General features: G+C 35.2%; 1 long non-coding RNA gene across 1 annotated transcript; it reads right to left on the bottom strand.

Moving 5' to 3' along the window:
• Positions 1–1,712: 1,712 nt before the first annotated feature.
• On the bottom strand, positions 1,713–23,266 carry LOC140699016 (uncharacterized). Its single transcript, XR_012077044.1, has 3 exons — positions 23,157–23,266; positions 2,474–2,626; positions 1,713–1,761 (listed from the first exon to the last, which is right to left on the bottom strand). It is a non-coding gene; the product is annotated as an uncharacterized lncRNA (long non-coding RNA).
• Positions 23,267–23,569: the final 303 nt, after the last annotated feature.

Below are 23,569 nucleotides of genomic sequence, written 5' to 3'. Positions count from 1 at the left end.
AAATTATTTATATTAAGAAGTTAAATATACTCAAAATGAGAGACTTAGTAGAGACCCAAATCAGAATTCATACTCACGCCTGTGTGCCTTTAATCTGTGAAACAGATGTCTGTGATTTTTTAATATTAAAATTTGTCTCTGGAATTTGAAAATTATCAAGACATCTATAAGCATGCCAAAGTAAACACCTGAAGCTTTGTGAAAACACTGATTCCATTTTCCAAATCCATGAAGATGTCATTTAAACTATTTTAAGGGAAATTGAGTGACTCAATGACTATCTTTACTATTGCATGTTTTGCATTTTGCTTAGAAGTTATATTAAAAATCAAGATATCATAACAAATTAATAAATCAAATCACAGTCAATATCCTACATCCATTTAAAGTCCTTCTGTGTGAAAGGCATTCAATGATGAATAATTCCTGCCACCGTAGATTTGAATCCTGGTTAGACTGGCTATAAAGCCACGCTTCTTAATTACTGTTCTATGCATGAAGCTGTTTATTCCCACCTAAATCCTGACAGTATTGGAAAAAAAAAAAAAAAGCACAGTAGCATGTTCTCCCCAAGATCACTTAAAATTGCGACAATTGGTAATCTGAATTTGCCTTAAAAGCATCTTTTTATTGTCTGTTTTTAGACAGCTTAATTGAGGTGAATCATTCAATATGCAATTCACTCATTTAAAGCATACAATTCAGTGTTTTTCGTGTGGTCACTAAAGTGCCATTATTGCTATAGTTAATTTTAGAATATTCTCATCAACACAAATAGAAGCCTAGTTAGTACCTTTTAACTATCACCTTTGTGTCCTCTCAGCCTCCCCAGTCACAGGCAACCACTACTCTGCTTCCTGTCTCTCTTCACTTGTCTATTGCGAACATTTCGTATAAATGGAATCATACAATATGTGGTCTTTTGTGACAGGATTCTGTAACTTAGCATGTTGTTTTTAGTTCCATATATATTGTAGCATGCATCAGTCTATGCTTTCATTGTATGATTAAACAATATACAATTACGTGGATATACAGATCTTATTCTACTTACAATGGGTTTATTGGGTTGCATCCTAATAAAGCTATGATAAATTGAAAATACTAAGTTGAAAATGCATTTAGTGAACCTTTATCACCCAACACCATAGCCTAACCTAGCGTACCTTAAATGTGTTCCGAACGCGTAATTAGCCTACAGTTCGGTAAAATCATCTAGCACAAAGCTTATTTTAAAATGAAGTGTTGAATATCTCATGTAATTCATTGATTACTGTGCCAAACGTGAAAAACAGAATTGCTGTATGGGTACAGAATGGTTCATGTATTGGCTGTTTGCCCCCATGATCTCGTGGCCGACCGGGCGCTGAGGCTCATCAGTATCAGTGAATCTCAAAATCATCACCCTATGTGAAAGGAAGCATGATACAGAAAAGGACGGGTTACCTAGTTTAATTTATACCCATTTCTAAAGCATGTAGAGCTAAGCTACAGTAATAGCAATCATGAGAATGGTTGTGTTTGTTAGTGAGGTTTACTGGAAATGGGCACAAAGAAAATACATTTGACTTAATTACAGTGCTTTATTTCCTAACTTTGGTGTTGATACATGTGCATAAGCATGTATCAGGACTCACGAACTCTAAGTTTAAAAATTGTGTACAGAACTGTATGTAAACCACACCTCAGTGAAGAACAAAACAAAACAGCATAGCAGTCTGCACTATCTTTAGGAGGAATGTTTGCCACTTTTCAAAATACCTGTGTAAGGAGAGAAAAAAAGAAATAGAGTGAGAGAGAGGGAGGGAAGAGGAGAAGGAGGAAGAAAAGATGGAAAGTTTTTATATTAAGGCTTAAATTAATGGGGGAAAAGTAAGTTACATCATGTCATTCTCATATCTTCCAAAAGCCTCAGCTGAAAGGAGCAACTATGTCAATGTCTGTACCTATATGTACACTCATGGTATATGTATGTATACAGGTACATATATTACACAAAATATTCTTTGTAATTAAAACTAAATGTAATACATAGTGTGTACTGGCTTCTAGAAACTACAGGAATGCAAAAACAAAACAAAAAAAGACAAATAACCAAAACAAAACAATAACCTAATCACAACTGCCAAAGTTAAATTATCTCAATATTTTGGGTTTTTTTTTATAAAGTTATGATTTGTATATAGAGAGAGACATAGATACACATATATGCCATGTATATACACATACGCACATACATATAATGCAGTCATAACAAGTTACTTAGATTCTTTTTATAGATTATTTTTGTCCTCAAATATTTCGAAGATAGTCTCATAATTACAAATATTATGCTGAATATTTTAGCAACTTTATTGTACCGCATAGTTATTGTGTTACTTTCACAACAAATCAGAATCAATCAGTGTTCCACCAGGGAAATGGGACTAATAGGAATATATATGAACAGATTTATTGCAAGGAGCTGGCTTACCTGGTTGTGGGAGCTGGCAAGGCTTGTCTGAGACCCCAGAGGGCAGGCTGTCAGGATGGACAGGTTGAAACTTCTTTTTCTTCAAGCAAGCCTCAGTTCTGCTCCTAAGATGGAGTCTTTCACGCCATCGAATCAGGCTCAAGATAATCTCTCCTGCATAATAAAGTAAACTGATTATGGATTGCAATCGCATCTACAGAATAACTTCATGGCAACACCTAGGTTAGCGTGTGTTTGAATATCTGGAGTCTATAGCCTCGTCAAGTTGACACATAAAACTGACCATTGTAATGTCCCTTTTTGGTATCTTTTTAGGTTTATTTATCTTTCACATCTTTGAACATGTACCTCTACACATTAAGCAATTTTTTCTTGTGATTATATTTTAGCACGTATCACTAATTTAGAGTATTTGTGCCAATTTCCATTTCCATCGGAAGTGTATGAGAATACTTCATTTCTTACACACTTTATATGGAGTCTTATCTTCCTGAAAAATTTCCAAATTTTTTATGTCCACAATTCCTGGAACAGTGCTTGCACACTAGTAAGGAAAAATACTTACTCTTGGATACTTCAATAGCCATAGCAAGCATCCTTTTTGCGTAGGATAGTATGCATCTAAATCTACAGTTTATTTGGATAATTTTATTCATTATAGGAATATAATTCACTGTATAAAATTGACCTTAAAATTATATCTAAATAATAATATACTATTTTCTTTTCCTATTTAAAGAAAAAATTATTATATATCACATGGTCACTGTAACTGTTTTCTTAAGTTTAAAAGTCATTATGATTAATTTCTTAGTGTTCCTCTCTTCAAAGGGAAAATATACAGTCTATGATATTTATTTAGCCACTCTAATAAACTTTTCTAGAGTAGTATGTTTTTTCTTTTGTAATTCAAAGAATGCAATTTTCTCATTTGTAAATGTAGATAATTATTTTTTTTCCAAAATAATTATAGTGAGGTTTACATGAAGTAATCTATGTAGAGAGCTTGGCACAATTTTTGGCATCTGGTAAGTTCTCAGTTAAGTGTAGCTATTAATGTTATTACCTTTAAAAGTAATGAAGTCTGGTGGAAAGCCTGCTTTTAATCATATCAGGGTTTGAATACTTATTATGCCAATTTTTGCCTCTATAAAACTAGGTAAGTTACTTAGCCTTAACCTCTTTTTTCCAACCTATAAAACAGAAATTATAGTAACATTTATCTCACAATGTTATGAAAATTACATAACTGAGAGAATTGAACGAGGGCTTGGGAAACTACCAATGTCTATAAAATCGCATTAATTATAGAATGTTGTTTTGATTAATACCCATGCTTTCTTTTATTATATTAAACAAACTTCTCGTTTTGCATCATTTCATAGAGCAACTACCGCTTCTAAAACAGAATCTCTTTCCCAAGTCCAAATGGAATAATCCATCTTTTGGCCTACTTTAAATAAATGGGGTTAAATTAAGATCTTTTGTTTGCCTACCTACAAAAATCCCTATAAGGCTTTCCAAAGCCCATGAGTGCTCCAAGCATTTGGCGTGTCGCGGGTGGGGGAAATGCTTTCCTTGCATTAGCTATGTAACCGTGTCCTCTATTGCATCAGCTGTCCTACTCCAGAGTAATAAGGCACAATGGCTTCCAGGCAGTTTGGGAACAATTGTCATGCCCTGTTAACAAACATAAAGAGAACAGTATGTTTTCCTCCATTATCCAGGGCTGTATGTACTTTTTACTGCTGCCTGTCTATCCCTTAATGGTACTACAGCAGCAGGCAGAGGGTCAGTGATAAGTTGAAGGAGACTTCAGGCTTCACATTGTACGCTAGTGATAACCACAGGTTGCCCAGAGCTAAAGGAACAGTTTCCTTTGCTCTGTGTACTCAGTGTAGTCTCGTGGGAAAATACTGATGAATGTACCCAGAAGCTGTTTGATTTTGGTTTAAAATCTCCTTGGATGAAGGATCTAAAAACATACCTCGCAGGCTGGTAACAATTTGGCAGACCCGTTTGTTAGGACATGTCAACTCTGAACCTCAGCCAAAATGGAACATGGTTCCACACGACGCATGAATTTTAGTTATTGACATTGTTATGAAGTTGTTACGAAAAGCATGGGAAATTAAAGTAGAAATACATAGTAATTAATTGCAAGCCAACCAAAATAATAATTCTCTGCAGAAATGAATAGCCTCATCCAAAAGCACGTGATCATTTGTGAAGATGCCCCACAAACTCCTGAGAATGATTACCAATTTGAGACGGGGGAAAAATCAGAATCTACACAACGGCGCAAGAAATGTTTAAAACGGAGAAATTATACTATTACATTATGTAGAATTATATTATTATAATAGTAGTAATTGCAATAGGTAGTTAAATATGAGGAAATTATTCCAAGTGTGAGAAATACTGACAGAGTTATGATTATAATTCACATAGGTGGCACACTTAAATATGCATGCCAATTCAGCTCTTACCTGCATGAAATTATTTCTGGTGCTTGTTATTATAAGGAATGGATTGATGATACAATGAGTGAAGTCTAGGAAAATCTTGAAAATGTGTGGAGTTTTTTTTCTCGTGAAATAATCTCATCTTTTATTCCCCCATTGTCCTTTTTTCCCACAGAGCTGTCTCTCCTTCCCTGTTCTTTATATTATTGATCTTTATTGATGATTCTAGAGATTTTTCCTTTGTTTCACATAACTCAGAGGTAATCTCACAAATCAAAGATAAGTGATTTGATTGTATTTTAAATTCCCAGAGGGCCAGTGACCACATTTTTCTTTCTGTCCTTTCTCAAAATCTGGTAAAATGTTAGACTATCAGGGAATTGGTAACTATATCCAGGATGATGATGATTTTCATTAGTTTTCAGGTGGGTGGTTTGGCATCCTTCAACCAAACTCACGTTTTTACACATGTACATGAATTCAGTGTCCAACTATGGAGTCACTGTCAAAATAGTTCTGCTTGGGTTCTCCCCATTTAATCATTGCCTTGGAACAGAGTCCTTTGCAACAGCTGTTATGCATCTAGTCAATATAAATGATGTTCTGTCTACATTTAGTCTGTTGATTGGTTCTTCTGGCAACTCGCAGAGAAAACCATTTGGCTTCAAGTCCTTAATGTTAATGCTGAATTCAAGATTTCTACCCAGAATAGCAAAATTAAAACAGAATAGAAAATCTGATTAAGTCAAACTGCTGATTGGAAATTTATAGAACAGATGATTTCCTTTTATTGTTTTTGATGTATAACTAGCAGCAATTCCTCACAACTCTACACCCAAACCAGAAGTCCAGTTTGCGGACTTCCTATTGCGATGCTTCTTTGCTGTGTGTCTTTCATGCATTAAGAGCAAGCAGAAAAATCAGATTGGAAACTCCCATTGTAATAAAACCAAGCAGACTTGTGAACTCAAAAGACTCACTGACCACTGACCCTCCTAAGATCCCACACATTGTTGTTGCTGTTTTATTGAAGGATAATTGATTAACAGTGTTGTGTTAATTTCAGCTGTACGGCAGTGATTCAGTTATACATACATACATATTCTTTATCAGATTGTCTGAAGGTAGTGATAAATTATTAGGAAATATTTTATTAAAGATATACAGAATACAGAACAAAAGTGGAACTTCAGCTAAATTTAGCCTTCGTCAACAGAAGGGATTTATTGTACTGTGTAGCTGTGAAGTGTGTTCCTCCATACATTTCTGCTAGTCTCCTGGGCTCCATCTCCTGGGCTCAAACATCAAACAGGTTTCATCTTATCAAGTAAGTTTTCTTGAATGTTGAAGTTTATATAGGACTGTTCTAGAAGCAGAACATGTAAAATAAATTAAGAATATTGGCTGCTGCATTTTATGAAAGATTTTTTTGTGGGTATTAAAGCTAGTCAGTGAAACCAAGAGAACAGAGGGTAGAACGATGGTTACCAGGAGCTGGTCCAAGGGTGAAAACCTTCAGTTATAAGATGGATCCAGTCTGGGGATCTGATGTACCATGTGGTGTCTGTTGGTGATAATACTCTATTGTGTACTTGAAATTTGCTAAGAGAGCATAGATCTTAAGGATTTTTACTGCATACACACTAAAAGGTAATAGTGAATTGTTGGATGTGTTAATTAACCTGATGAGGTGAGGTAATCATTTCACAAATTATACATATGTCAGATTACCATGTTGTACACTTTAAATATATTCAATTGTATTTGTCAGTGAAGCTGAAAAAACTTAAAAAGTAAAAATAAAATAAAAGGCTTCACCAAGTAAAATCTAATGTAGAGCCGATTTATAAAACAGATTAATACAGAGCTCCTCCATCTGAAATGAAGATCCATCGGCATGTAGTCCTCCCCTTTATCTGTTGTGCACGTGTGTGTGTGCAGGACACACATGCACAGAGAAAGGAGACACAGTGGGAGGGGGTGGGGGAGCACACATGGGCAATTTTTGATGTTCTTCCAAACAGGACTCAGATCAAAAAAAGCCAATTTTAAGATCTCTACTGCTGGTTGCTCCTGCTCTGTAGCTATATACAAGTAAATGTCTCAGTATTTATAAAGCAAGTTTGCCTGGTAACTATAGGTCATAACTAATTCGCTTGCAGAGAATTATTATGCACGAGGGCAGTAAATAGTGCAGATATGTTTTCTTTTTAATCAGAAATAACCACTTGATTTAGTGGACTTGCTTACAGTGATGAAAACTAGCAAAAATTGAGTTAACAATGATGATGAGTCTAAAGAGCAATTAACATAAATTGATTCACTTGCAAAGAAAAAAAATTGGTTCCACTTCTAAATTCCTTATAGATTTAAATTCATTTAACATTCAGAATGGTCCTATGATATCGCTATTATTATTAGCTCCCAAGTTACAGATGAGAGAAGCAAAGGAAAGGTAAGTAACTTGCCCATGTTCAGACAGTAATGAGTGCTGAAACCTGGCATCCAGACTTCTGCGTGGGATTTTACACAACTCCTTCTCATAGAACTGGACACAGAACTCTTAGCAAAGCAGTAATATAAAATACAAAACTTTGAGAAATATGTGGCGCCATTAAGTTTTTCAGACATGGAGACATTTGTAATTCCATATTTACACACATACACACAGAGGAAACCATGTGCCAATCAGAAAAATGTTTAAATGAACATTCACTTTGTTAACTTCTCAGTGACATTTTATAGATGCTGAATGCTTTTCCTTCGTACATAGTCTGTATAAGTTCTCTATAAATATAGAAACCCTCTGTTACTCTCCGTAAGAACAACGCTGCACTTGGAGAATTACATTTTATGCAGTTTTCAGAGTACTTTATCTCTCGCTTCATGCCACTAGATTAATTTAACAGTTTCCATTTCAGCATGTACTGTCCAGGGCTTCTTGAAATGAAATCACTGTGAATCTCTCCAGACTTAAGAAGTTATCAAAGTATTTGAACAAATACTAGTATCTTCAAAAAGAAGATAATCCAACAACAACAAAAAAAACCCCACCTTCATTTAAAGCATGCAAACATTGTTAATATCTGACAAGGAAAAATGGTGTTTTGCTAACACCTTCTCCATAAGCTGCACTTAAACCCATCTTGTAATTCCTAAAGTGAAAAAAATCAGATGAAATATTGTTTTCCAGCCTTATTTTATTATCCAGTCATGGTGGAGCCAAAGCAGTTATTTCCAGAGCCCCTGAAGGATTCTCAATGTCTGTACAAATCAACAGTAATTTTATTTAACAAGCAATTATATTTTGTGTACCTACTTTGTGTCAGGCATCATGTCAGGCATCTGGGATACCCGCTTACATAATATATGGTATCAGTCCTCAATGGATTTATAGTCTATTAAGCAAGATCAGACAAAAATAAAGTGCAATAAAGTATGGTATGTTCATGATGGAAGCCTGAATAACATGCTATGGAAGGAAATAAGAAGCACATCTGAATCAGATTTTGATTCAAGGGTCAGGGCTGGATTCCTAGAGGAAGGTTAAATTACCTGAATTCTCAAATTTAAATTTTGCTTAAAAGTGAACATCATCAGGCAGCGAAATTAGCCCGAATGAAATCATGGTAGCATGACACCGTGTGCCTTCCTCAGTAAACCTCGTGCCATTTATTATGGTAAATAACACAAATGGAATTGTGATTTGAGATGAAGTTAGAGAGGGACAAGTGCGCTAAAGTATAGAGTTTGAAATTGGTCCTGAAAGTTATGCAGAACTACTGAAATATTTAAAGCAGAATATTAATACTAGAATTTTGGGAGCAATTATTCTGCTAACTATTGTGGATGGATTGGAGGCAATTCTAATTAGAGTCTGGATATCGAGTGGTTCTGTTGTGCTAATCCAAGTTTTCAAGAGACGTGAGCTTATGGTAGGATGAATGTGGTAAACATTAGAACGATTGGGAGAGTGGAAGCTATAGATCATGACCAGATACAAGGTATGGAAAAGGGTGGTTAAGTGAGAATGAAGAGGACAAAATGTAACCCCCAGCTTTTTGTTTTGGACAAATATGTGTTCTTGCTACCATTATTTGCTAGCAAATAAGATATGGAAGAGAAACACATATGGAGGAAAAGATGATAAATTTGGTCTCTGATATGTTGGGTTTGAGGTGCCAATGACGTACCCAAGGAAAGTGTTTCTGTTGAGCTTCACAAGGAGTGATTATCTGAGAAGTCGGGAATAAAGACACAGACTCAGAAGTTACTAAAATTGTACATGGCAGTGAAAGCCACGGGTTTTGATGAGTTCGCTGATTAGAAATGCAGACATCTAAGGGACAGGACTGACAAAAAAGAAACTACAAAGGAGATCAGCTAAGATTTACTCAGACAAATATGACAGTGGTACCTAGTAACCTGATTCATATATATTATTGCCTAAGGGCACAGATACTACAGCCAAGACTACACCTAAGTTCAAATTTTGGCTCTATATCTACCTAGACAGAAAACTTTTGACAAGTTGCTTAAATTCCTTGAGCTCACGTATTCACTTGTTAAATGGTATATAGCCCACAGGGTGATGGGGAAGATTAAATATTAAATGATTTAAATTTATGGTGTATGATAAGAATTCAATAAATGTTAGCTCTTGTTAGCATTTTTTGAGATATAATTGACACATAACAGTATATTAATTTCAGGGGTACAACATAATAATTTGACATTTGCATATATTGCTAAATTCTCACCACTGTGTCTAGTCAACCTCCATCACCACACATAGTTACAAATTTATTTTCTTGTGATGTGGACTTTTAGGATCTATTCTCAGCAATGCTCAAATATACAACACAGTATTATTAACCAGAGTCACAATGCTGTACACTGCATCCCCAAGGCTGATTTATTTTATAACTGAAAGTTTGTACTTTTTACCCTGCACCCATTCCATCAACCACTGCCCCCCAATCTCCCCAATCTGGAAACCACTAATCTGCTGTCTGTATCTATGAGTTCTATGAGTTTTGTTTAGTTTTGCTTTTAGTTTCCATATATTAGTTAGATCATGTAGTGTTTCTCTTTCTCTGCCTTATTTCATTTAGCCATAGTGACCTCAGGGTCCATCCATGTTGTCACAAATGGCGAGGTGGTCTTCTTTTCATGACTGAATAATATTCCATTGTGTATGTATACCACATCTTCTTTATCCATTTATCTGGGCACTTAGGTTGTTTTCATATCTTGGCTATTGTGAATAATGCTGCAATGACACGGGAATGCATATATCTCTTCTGTATCCTGTCTCCTTTCAGTATATTCCAGGAGTGGAATTACTGGGTTGTCTGGCAGATCTATTTCTAATTTTTTGAGGAAACTCCATTTTGTTTTCCATAGTCCCTGAACCAATCTGCATTCCCATTGATGGTGTTTGTTTCCTTTTCTCCACATCTTCCCCAGCGCTCGTTATCTCTTGTCTCCTTGATGATAAGCCATTCTGACAGATGGGAAGTGATATCTCATTGAGGTTTTGATTTGCAGTTCCCTGAGGATTAGTGGTGGTGAGTCTCGTTTCATGTACCTTTTTGCATATTGCATTTAGCCATTTTTTTTTTTGTCTCCTTGGGAGAAAAATGTTCATTTAGCTCCTTCTCCCTTTTTTTATAATAGGATTTTTTGTTTGTTTGTTTATGAGTTATTATATGTTTCAGATATTAACCCTTTATTCAATATATAGCTTGCAAAACTTTTCTCCCACTCTGTAGGTTGCCTTTCACTTTGTTGTTTCTTTTGCTCTGCAGAAACTTAAGTTTGATGTAGTCCTGAAAACAAGCGTTATTATCGGTTATCCATTAATGAATAATAAACTATAATTTGCCTTCACTGATAAAGCTCACTTTAATTGTTTTTATAAAAACTTGCCTGTCCTCTAAGCATCACCTAGCCTAATAATAATAAGATGTTGCCCAAGTTGTTTTTTTGGAACTTGGAGTCGGCTGTGTCCAGCTTGAGTTCTAGCCAGTTAAGACTGGTTAAGACCCTCTATCACTCGTCTGAGTATGAGTGTGTGTTGGGTGACCTTTTGAAGTCAGAGGGCCAAAAACTCCACCCTCAGAGCATGCTAATGCCACCATTTTCTGTGTCCCATGTAGAAGGTTGTAGCTTAGTTGTGTCTGCGCAGGACAACAATTTCCTCACCTTTTTTTATTGTCTGTAATTACTTCCCCCCATGCTCTCCATGCCTCAGGTTTATCCCACAAGTGACCAAAGCCCCTTGCCTTCAGGAATGTGGATTTGAGATTTGTTCTCCTGTCTCCTGGCTTGGCTGCCTCATGAATAACCCGCTTGTCTGCTGCAAACCTTAGCATCTCAGCATTTGGCTTGCTGCGCTTTGGGCAATCAGACTTGGCTCAGTAACGGTCCCATTTGTTGATTTTTGCTCTTGTTGCTTGTGCTTTTGGTGTCATATCCAAGAAATCATTGCCAAGACCAGAGTCTCGGAACTGCTTCCCTATGTTTTCTTCTAGGAGTTTTATTGTCTAGGTCATATGTTTTTAAGCCTTTGATTTATTTTGAGTTAATTTTTGTGAGTGTCAGATAGGCCTCCCAACTTCATTTTTCTGCGTGGATTTGTCCAGTTTCCCCACCACCATTTGTTGAAGAGGCTATCCTTTCCCCACTTGGTGTCCCGGGCCTCCTTGCAGAAGAGCAGTTGATTGTGTGTGGAGGGGTTTGATTTGGGGCTCTCCATTCTGTTCCATTGGTCTATGTGACTGTTTTTATGCCAGCACCATACTCTGTAAATTACTACCGCATTTAATATAGTTTGAGATCAGAAAGTGTGATGCTTTCAGCTCTGTTCTTCTTTCTCAGGATTGCTTGGGCTATTCGGGGTTTCATACCAATTTTAAGATTTTTTTTTTCCTGTTACTGTGAATAATAGAAAAACCAAACAATAATTTCATTGTTACTCTATGAATACATTTTTAAAGTTGTTTTCACTTTTTATGTAAATGACAAGCCTAGAAGCATCTATGATACAAACTGCTTCTTAACTGTTGGGTAAGAAGTCCTGAAGAGACTATATATCTAAATTTAGGTGAGTGCCCATCGAAAGTAAATGTAGTTTTTAATGCTCTGCCTACATTTCCAAGAATTGTTTTAACTATTAAAACGTAAAGGATTCTGCAGTGTATCTGGTGAGTAATTCAACAGTACGCAGCAAAATCCTTTCAAAATATATCACTCTCTTTGACCAATCATTCCTTCTTACATAACCATAGAAAACTGGAATAGATATGAATAATATGCATAGGTACTAGAATATTATTTGATTCGTGGAAATTGTATGTGAAAAATATTATGAGGGGAATAACACAATGAAACTCATCAAGCATTACATTTTGAAATAAACTGCAGTGTGTGGCATTGAATAAAAGAAGAACTGAAAAGAAATGGGAACACGAGGGCAAAATAAGCTGTTGGAGTAAGCAATCATAAGATACAATGAGTTCTGAAACGCCGAAATTTTACCTATTGTGAAAGTGTCACGCCTTACCTTCCATTAGGTTTAACTAAACTTGAACTTTTTACCTTAACATATTGTGATTCCTCAGTTTATTGTATTCCGTAGAGCTGAGCGCTGGAGATGACAGTCCCATTTTTCAGGGGACTTTACTTTAGAGTCAGGGTAAATTAGAGCAATCAATCCTTCAGTTATAGTGAACATCTTGACTATGTATGTTACAAAGAAGGCCCAACATTTCAATGTTCTGTATTTTCAGCTATGTAACGTTTTTAATTTGAGAAACCTAAAAGAAGAATCCAACAGGGAAACTTCCATTTTGCTGCACTATGCATCTTTAGGTCATACTTAGAAAACATAGACAGCCTCATAAAATATGCCAAAATAATAAGACCAATGTCAGTAATAATAATTAACAAATAACAATTCAAATTTCACAGGTACCAGACAGTGCTCTACTCCCCCACTCCCAACTCCCTGTGAATGTCCCATTTAATCTCCAAAATACAAATAAATAAATAAAATGATATATGATATAGTTACTATTATAATCTTCATTTTATACATAAGGAAACTGAAGCACAGATCTTTTAAGGTATGCAAGTTCACGCAGGTGATGTGGACAGAATGGATTCTGGGTTAGTACCACCAAGTGCACCTTGGTCAGACTAGAAACAGTTCTGTTAGGTTATGAAATGCTAAGGCCTTTGTCTTCATTTCTGTGCTTGAAACATTTTTTTTACTGTCTTTACATTTTATTGTCAGAAGAACAATTAACAAAATATGGGCCCTCTTCACAAGTTTTTAAGTGTACAATAATAAACCACTGTTGACTCGTTGCAGTGCTATACAGTGAAATGTCTAGAGTGTGTTCACCTTGCTTAACTGAAACTTGATGCCCTTTGTGTCCTCTCCATCTCCTCTCACTGCCAGCCCCTGGCAACTACCATTCACTCTTCCCTTCTGTGAATTTGACTATTTTAGATATTTTATGTAAATGGAACTAAGCAGCGTTGTTTTTCTATAACCAACTTCCTTCACTAAGAATAATGTCCTCAAGGTTCATTCGTGTTGCATACTTCAGACCTTCCTACCTCAGCTTGAACTACTGATCATGACGTGGTGTGACCAGACTAAACGGAGACCGAGACCAGACACAGATGGTCCTCTGTAAAATATACTCCACTGAGAGGCAGAACAGATATTCAGTGCTCGATGGTGCTTAAGATCAAAAAGACACAGAGAAGTGATTGCAGACACGATGGGGAGTGTTCTCCTTTTCCGGACCAGGGACAGTGTCTGATTTCTGTGGAGTCAAGATTTTCAAGTCCTCGTGAATCTGGATTTTGAAAAATTCTGTCCGAAAAGTCCTTTAAAAACGCAAGTATTGTCTCAATTGACAAATGACAGAGAATCGAATAGCTTTTTGTTTTTGCATCTAGCTAAGGATTAAGTAGTAAGAATCCAGTAAATAGATGGTCAAAGACTACTGAAATTTAGTATTCCTAACTCGCATGTGTATTCTTGGAGGTTCGGGGTGCTAATGCAGCAGCTTGTTTGCATGCAGTCAGCGCAGGTTTGCCTGCAGATGGCCAGGGATGATGTGTTAGACAAGAATGATGGAGTGGGATCTTGACTTGGTCTTGATTTCCATTTGCTGACTTTTTAACTCGTTAATTGTAAATCATTATCTGTTTAATCTGTTGTGGATTGTCTGCATAACCCTAGAGCATGTACATATTTGCATATTTGTGGCCTATAACTTTCCAATAGCGAGGCTTTGAGACATTTATATGCCATAGTTGGAACGTGAATCATCCATATCCCTATTGCTAAAAGAAAACAGATATAATCCTGCAAAAACTGCTTATGGAGTGTGATACTTCTTTGGTGATCTGCTGTATGTGGGTTTGGGCAAGTTGCATATGAAACATTGCAGAATCATCTCAAGGTAGGTGTAATAAAATGATTCCCTGATTTTAATATTGGTAGGACCAAAATGCACACGCTCATAGTGTTCTAAAATAAAATTCTAAAATAAGAGATACAAACTCATAGTATAAGCCTTATGACTTTCTAAAAGAAATCCGTCTACATTAACCTTTATCTTAAGTGGATACCATCTAAATTGTTAAGATGAGCATAAAAATCTTTTTAAATTCCACCTTCCCACTCCTGATGGTTCACAACCTTGGGAGTTTCCCAGATGAAATTGAAAATGGGCCCCCTGCACAAAGTGCAAGGAGAGACCAAAGAAAGAGGCAGACCACCCAGATTAGTAGGTGGACCTTTTAATAAGCAAGGGAACTTTGACAGGAGGTGTGTCTTGAGTGGCTGAAAGAAGAACGGATCATCACACTGGCCCACCAGAATCATGGGTTCATATGGAGGACTTAAAGGGGTTTGGTACTGTATTTAGTCCAGATGGTCTCAGTGACACCTTCTTGCCTCACGGCTGTGTCCTGGAGTGGCTCCTAGTGCAGGAACAGTGGGTGGAACATACATTCCAAGGACAGGTTTGGGATAAGGAGCCTCTGATTGTCTGGGTCTAATTCTCAGGTCTTCAGACTCAGACTGAACCACACCACCAGCTTCCCTGGGTGTCTCGCTTATAGACAGAAGATTTCAGGCTTCTCAGCCTCCATAATTGTGTGAGCCCACCCCTCATGATAAATCCTTCCCCCGTCTATATTATATATACTTGCATGTACACACACACACACACACACAGCATGTACTATATAATTTATATGGTTTATATACACATATGATCGTCTCCTGTGATCATCTCACCTGAGACCATAGAGGGTGATCATCTAAACCACTCCACCTCATAAAGACTTGAACTTCGGTCCTCCCACGTGAAAACCTAGACTGGTTACCTAGCCACTTCTCCTTGCAGGGGTTTCAAACCTAGCATCTCTTTCCTTGGGAAAATGTAGCTGCTGAAATACGTGTTTCTCTTTTGCCAAGCAATTTCTAGTTCACGTTCGGTTGTTAAGAGCTTCGCCTTATGCGCAAGTAAATCTGGAGTCAGCCAGAAACTAAGAGGAAATTACACAGATCTGAGGGCTTACTTCTCCGATCTCTTGCTCCCCAGGATTTTGCTACTCAAAATCTGGCATCTCTGAACTTCAGTCCTGAGGCTTCTGAGACTGCTGCTTTTTTCTTCTATTTTATTCTCCCAAACTTCCAATTGGCAAATGCCCTCAGGGGAAAGGCCAGTAAATGTGGAATTTTTCACATTGTGCTTTCTTTCTCCCAGGAATTGCAGCCTCATGAGTTCTGCCTGCAGTAACTCCTCTCCAAAGATTTCAGACGGTTGTTTCATTTTTTGTTTTGTTTTTTTTTTTTTTAGATTTCATGGTAATCTTTGGCAGAAGGATTAGTCAGTGCAAGCTGTTGTATCCTACTTGTCTTCCTCTTTTACTTTTCTGAGAGATTTTCTGGAAAACTGGTATTGTTTCTTCATGATTTTTTAAATACAGTTCACAGATGAAATCATTTCGGCCTGGAAGTATCTTTGTCAACAACATTTTGGTAATAAATTTCATTTTTCTTTTTTGATTGGCATAGGAATATTCAGACTTTCTAATTTTCCTTGTCCCTTTTATTGTTTCCTTTTTCAGAAAAATGGTTTATTTCACATAAGCCGTTAAATATTGTCATAGAATGTTCATAGTAGTCTCTTAGTATCCTTTCAATGTGTGTAGGTTTAACTGTTAATACTAATTGTTGTCTTCAAAATTTTAAATAGGAAATGCTGTGACATGTTCTCAAAATTCAGACTGTATCAGAATAAGTTTTCCTTTCACCTTTGCCCTTCAACAATCCAGCTTCCATAAAATCGATGGGATTCTATACGTACTGTTCCATACCTTACCTTTGTTAATATTTTTCCACAAGGATTTCTATATTAGGACATAAAATCTTCCTCATTCTTTCCTGTGACTAAATAGCATAGATACATCATGATTAATGTATGCATCCCGTATTGCTAAACATGTAAGTACTATTCAGGCTTGGGTTTTTTTTTTTTTCCTATTTGTAACTAACAGTAACAGAGTTTTTAATGTTTGACAAAAAATTTTAAAGGTCACAGAACGATCATAATTTTTTCCTATTCATATTAGCACTGCTTTGCATATTTCCAGCTCACACAGTCATTTTAATAGTTCTGGACAAAGTAGAGATTATTTATTTTCTATCACTGACGTGACCATGCTGACTCTTTCTTGCTAATTAAGTAGCAGTCACAAATGATTTAAATAATCAGTATTCAAGCTTGTTATTAAAGCAGTGTTGCATTGAACAGTATTTATTATGTGTAGTTCCACATATGGATATATGGATATGTCTTTAGGGTAAGTTTCTATGCTAATTGATTAGTCAGATTTTTATATGCATTTATAACTTGGAGAAATATTTCCAGATTTCCTTCTCTAGAGATTTATCCAGATTTGCACTCCTGTGTGTGAGAGTCAGTATCTTCACATCTTGTCAACACAATTTAATTAATAATACTAATTTGAAAAAAAATGGATTCTCAGTGTAATCTTGATTTCTGTTTATGCTTTTATGTGTGCAACTGAATTTTTTTCCTGTATTTAAAAAGTGCTTGTATTTTCTATTTTTTAAGTATCTATATCCATTATCCATCTTTCTATTGGACTTTTGGTTGATTTTGAACTAATTAATTAATGATGTTCTTTACATACTAGAGATAGTTTCTTTCAGCCAGAGATGCAAGCTACAAACCTTTCCCTCTGAGTTTTAGTAGGTCCTTGACTTGGCTTGTGGTCACGGTGTGCCATGCAGATTTTCATTAAATTTGTATATGGTAAAAGCCAGTGTTTATGCCTGTAGAGTTAATATGCTCATTTTCATTGCTATAAAGTATTCCATTATATAAACATACTATGGTTTTAAATATTATTAGTTTTATTTTTGAAGAATATTTGAAGATTTCCATCTTGAAGCTAATACAAATAATGCTTCTCTGGACGTTCTTGCACCAGTCTCTTGGTGAACATGTACACACTTTCTGGTGGGTGCCGGGAGCCAATTTGCTGGCATTTTTATTAGCTATTTTCATGTTCAGCTTTAGTAAATCATGCAGAATGAGTCTCAAAGAGATATACAGTTGTTTCACTTTGCCACCATACTTAATACGATTAGACGTATAATTTGTGACTGGCTGGTTTTGATGTTGGACTGCCTCACTGTGGTTTTAGGGTTCCTTTCCTTCACTGCTGAATAAATTAAACATCTTTCCATGCTTACGAGCAATTTGATAATTTTTGTAAGTGTCATTTTCCTAGTACTACGTAAGCCTTCTTATACTCTGGCTTGATTATTTGTGGTTATATGTATTGCAAATGTTTTATTTTATCCTTTGTCTTTTTTTTTTTTCTCTGAGCCATGTCTCTTGATAAACAGAAATGTTTATCAGCATTATCAAGTTATCAATCTTTCAATCTATCAAAAAAATCAAATTTTTATCAAATTATCAGGGTTTTTTTTTCTTGATGGCCAGCTATTTTTTTATACAGTTCAAGATATCTTTGTGGTTTCAAAATTCATGGAGAAATTTTCCTGTTATTTTCTCTTGATAAATATCCAAATATCTAAGCATAATTTAGTGACTATACCAGCATTCTCACCAATCAAGTATCCATCTATGGTTTTGTCGGTTTCTGGGCTTTATATGCTTTCATTAATCAATTTACTTATTCTTATACGTGTATACGTTTCTTCAAAAAAAAATTACCAGGTAATTAATTTGAAAATCCTAACTTTATATTGTATTCTTTTTTTTAAACATTTTTTATTGATTTATAATCATTATACAATGTTGTGTCAAATTCCAGTGTAGACCACAATTTTTCAGTTGTACATGAACATATATATATATTCATTGTTACATTTTTTTCTCTGTGAGCTACCATAAGATCTTGTATATATTTCCCTGTGCTGTTCAGTATAATCTTGTTTATCTATTCTCAGTTACTATATATTAAATATCTATCATAAACAATTATGGAATTGATATTCTTTTTCTCCCCCCATTTTTATTCTTATCATCTGATTTTATTTATTATATTATTGCATTTGTGTCTATATTTAAACTGTTCACTATATTCTACCTCTGTCTCTTGATTTGCTTAAAATATTTTTGACTATAGCTGCTAAAGAGAAGGAAGTCAGCACGTCTTACACTTTTTTCAACCCTTTTCCCTCCTACTTTCCTCTGTTAGTTTTATTATTTCAAATTCATCAGACTTGACACCACTTATATTCAGTTCTTGAACCATTATCCTCTTATTTGTTATATTTCAATTCCTAAAAACAAGCAGATTATTTCTGTTGTCTCTAAAGCCAGTTATTATGCCTTGGCAATTCTCTCTTGTTTTTTTCCCAGTAGATTGTTTGTAGAAAGATGGTCTTTGGAAACAATGTCCCTTCTTCTTAGGTACTTAAAACAGTGTTTCAGTCATGCAGGATAAATGAGTTCTAGAGACCATTTTGTACAGCACTTTGTCTGCAGTTAACAATACTATATTGTGCACTTGAAAATTTAAGTGGCTAGACCTCATGTTAAGTGTTCTTACTACAGTAAATTAAAGAGACAGAAACAAAGGGCAGGAGGAAGCTTTTGGAGGTGATGTGTGTATTTAAAACCGGATTGTGGGGGTGTTTTCACAACTGTATTCATATGTCAAAAGTCATCAAATTGTATATCAGATTGTATACTTTAAATAAGTGTAATTTCCTGTATGCCTCAGTAAAGCTGTTAAAGTAAATAAACTCACTTGTGAAGACCTTGAAATACACTAACAAGTGTGAATAATTTGTATAATGAATCGATATATTTCAACCCCATTCAATAAATAGTACTGATAATGATGTAAACTGAGAAAAAAAGTTACAACCAGTTTCCTTTGACTTTACACGTAATTGATAGTTGGCAGGATAATTTTGTCCTTTTTCATTTCCTTTCTTTATTGATTCAGTAGGCATTTTCCTCACTATCTTTTAGTGTTGAGTACTGCTTTGCAAGAGTCTAGGCCAGTCTGTGTTTGCCCAGTACAATGATTTTACCTTTCTGCTTGACTGTCCAATTTTTTTTAACCTATGAATGCTGTAATTTATTTTCTAGGATGTGATTTAATGCTGGTCATTCTGTATCCATGTCCCACGAAATATGTATACTTACAGTATATATTCAAGTTTTTCTTTCCATTTCAGAACATTTATATCTGAAGTTTTGTTCTGTTTTATTGTTTAAATTTTGTTTAGGGAACTTAATTGTGTATGTTTATAAGGTGTTCTTACCTGAATATGTATCATTTTATCTCTTTATTCTATTTTTTCTTTTAAATTTTTTTAAAAAATTACCAGTTTTGCTTTTCTCCATATTTCTTAGTATATTTTTAACATTGCTTATCATGCTTAGTGTCTTTTTAAGTTTACTTTCTTGTCTGTAACAATTTTTTTCCACATCTTTTTTTTTCCTTGATAACACAGGGACACAGGTTTGCAGTCCTTCTGGTGTATTTCCATCCTTTGTAGAAGCTCTTAGATATCTGGTATGTATTCTTATTTCAAAGAAGTGATTGGTTTCTGTTGTTATTTTGTATTTCATCCATGGCAAAACACTTAAGTTTTAACTGTCCTTGATTTCATATAAACATTCTTCTGGAACTGGTTTTCCTATCCCTCGTTTGCTTTTTACATCTCATCTGTTTTTGACTTGTAACACGATCCTTTGCTGCTTCTTTCCAGCTTCTTATTTTTGAAACTTAGCTGTCCTTCCTGGATCTGCTCTTTGAAACCAGTTCTCATGGGGAAAGGAGCTTGGATCATGTTCAAATCTTGCAGGGACAACAGGTTACTCAGGATGGGACTATTACCTGAGTAAGACTGTTAGACTTTTCTCCCACCAACCAATGAAAATAAACAACTGGAGCTTATTCAAGTTACAAAAATAGCTCCTCTTCCTTGTCACTCCAGGGACACGTAGATTCCTTCAAACATGGCTTATCTTTGTGATTCTTTCATTAGCCTTGATTCCTCTAATTCGTAGAACTCAACCTGATGTAGGGAAGATTCTGATTCCAGCACAATCACCCGTCCCTGGTCTTCCAAACTAGGGATTTAGGTTTTTCATCTCAAATGAATTTTCCATCTCTAATACAAATGTTCCTGTATGTCTCTGAAGCCCACAATTGCAGTATTTCTCCCTTTTGCTTTCCTTCAACTTGCAATATCTACTGCTCAGCCTTGACTCCACACAGATTTCCACTCATTTTGTAATCTCAGTATCGTTGTGTCAGTTTCTCATTCCTCTTGTTGCTTTGGGGTAATATCGAGGAAGATAATGGGGAAACGTTATTCTTCACTTTGTCATTTTCAAAACGGATGTCTCTGTTGATCTTTTACCGTCATCATTCATTTTTTTCATTTGTGACCTCCTTTGTACTCCACATCACACTACAATGTTTTCCTCCTCTTTGTTTTTTGTCTTAGATTAAAGCTTCTGAAGGCAGTTTTTTATAACACACCTGTCTGCTGTGAAGTACTTAGCATAGTGTCTTACACAGAGAGAATATAAATATTCAAACATGCAATTAATGGTGGTTGAAAAGACAGATGACTTAATTCTATGAATAAAGACTTTTTTGTCCTAATTTTAGTCTTGAAAAATTTAAAGATTTACCAAAAGAAGAAAATGATTGCAAAACACCAAAGCCAGATTTCTTGTATTATTAAGTGTGAGATTTGTAGAAAGACAGTATAATTTAGGTTAAAATGAATGAATAGGAGGAATAAAATTCAAGTTAATCAAATTGAATGTTGGGTTACTATAGATCTGATCTTGTTTGAAAATTGGAATAGAATTAAATGGGGCAGGACTGGTCTGACTTCTGATCTGAGTTGAATTGAATTCAGTTCAATTAACAGGAAAGAAAAAAGTATTTCATTCATCAAATCAAACGGAATAAATTTTTAAAATTAAGTTGGTTAGTTTGAATTGTTGTAGTTGACTATGCTTTGACCAGATTTAGTTCAGTTGAAAAAGTGTAATGGAATTATGTGGATTAAGTAAGTGAGGGCTGGAACGCTCTGAACTGAACAGAATGTTATAAAATGAGCCTGATCTTAGGCGATGTGCTGTTCTTTATATTGAATTGAAAGAAATTTCTTATCTGGAGAAATTTAATAGAAAGCCCTTTCTTAGACAATTATGCTGAAAATACATCTAAACACAACATTAAACAATTCAAACATTTCTCGAGAGAATATTTACATTCACACTAATTTTACTTTAACGTTTCCTTTATTATATAAGTACATTTTCTTATCTGTGGTTTTGGCATTGTTAACCCTTCATGAATGCATAATATTTCTAAAGGCTAGACTGTATCTTCATAAGAGGAACCTACATTTTTATTTCTCATGAGATCTCTCTCTCAAATAGAATATTTCACTAATCCTATCTTAAGAAACCTCCTTCCTACAAAAATAAAAATAATTACACTTCTATTTTTAAGGTTTTCTGTGTAAGAATTTTAACTAACCCTGACAATCCATGACACAGTCTATATAACACTTTAGTAAGAACTCTAGAAGTTAATATACAAACCCAATTGCTATGGAAATGTCAAGTCCAATAACAATAACAACAAAAACAAGGTAGGTTGTTTCATTTTCAAAAGTAAAGACAACAAGAGGTTTGGAACGTAGAGATTCTAAGCTTTAGAGACAAGATAACCTAAACAAAAAAGAAAAAAAGAAAGAGAGAAAGAGAAAGAAAAAGAAAGGAAGGAAGAGAAAGAAAGGAAGGAAGGAAAGTACATATTAGATAGAATTCCTATTGAAATTAAAATCTTGCAACAGCGCACGGTGTAACTGCGATATTCTGAAACTATAATCCTGACATTTAATTACAATTATCTCCATTGCCTGTGGCAAGAAAATGTTTTCTTTTTCTTCTGCAGAATTTTATGCAGGAGAAATCTATCAATGTGTCATTCTCAAACTGATACATGCCAGATTTGTAAAATTTCCATTCCTAATGAGATAAGGTATCTCCTCCATGTAAAGGGATTTTTGCATCAAATCAGAATACTGGCCAAATAATAAAGGAGCATAGTTCTAAAAGCCCATTTCTCTGTTTCAAGGAAATAGAATTTTCCTACTTTATGAAAAAGTAGCAATTATTCACATTTTTTCATCAACTGAAGTGGGATCGTCCACTTTAAAGAGCCAGCTCATTTAAAATATCATCTATTAGTTTAAATCTTGCCCCACGATAGTTTTCTGTTCTTCATATTGAAAGCCAAGTGAAGGCTGCCTCTTTCCTCTGTAGTATCATGTTTTGGGTTGGTTTGGGTTTACTTCCTTTACTTTTTTATGTTTTGGTGGAGGGGAAGTGAAGTACAGACAGGCTAGTCTGAATGACCTCTGACGCTCACTAACAAATAGTTATCTGGCTCTGTGCAGACTGATAAAAATATTTTGAGCTGAATCTACACCTATACATTTGTAACCACTAATTCCTATGCACATTACAGTTTGAGAACATTTGCATTGCTCTTTCCTGTATGCATCACGATAGGAGATACTTCAGTTATTTTGAGTGAGGTCCTAAAGTGGGCAGGCGAAAGAATATTATACTCACAGTTAAAAGGTCTGAGTTTCAAATCTGGCTGTGCTCTTGATGAGATGTATGACTTTAGGTAACTTGTTCTTTTCTTATTTCCACTTTCCCGGATGATGATTGTGATCATATCAACCTCAAAAATGTGTTGTGGTGATTAAATTACAAGATTTAGATAATACGCCTGGAAGAATATGGGTACCAAATAAATGTTACATGAACTGGAATAACCAAACTGCTTCAGTGAATAGGACATTCCCTCCTGACAGATGACTCTAGTCCATTAATTAAATAATTACTCTAGTTATAAGTTTTCCAGATTATTATTGCTATTAATTTTCTTCTAGTTATTGATAATGAGAACTTCTTTTCCTTTTAACTCACTGACTTAAAAGTATTCACTCTCATCTATTTGACAGCATACTGATTGCTAT

The sequence above is a fragment of the Vicugna pacos genome, chromosome 10 (genome assembly GCF_048564905.1).
Source record: "Vicugna pacos chromosome 10, VicPac4, whole genome shotgun sequence".
NCBI lineage: Eukaryota > Metazoa > Chordata > Mammalia > Artiodactyla > Camelidae > Vicugna > Vicugna pacos.
Note: the sequence above shows the minus strand (reverse complement) of the source record. Positions and strands in the feature narration are given on the sequence as shown.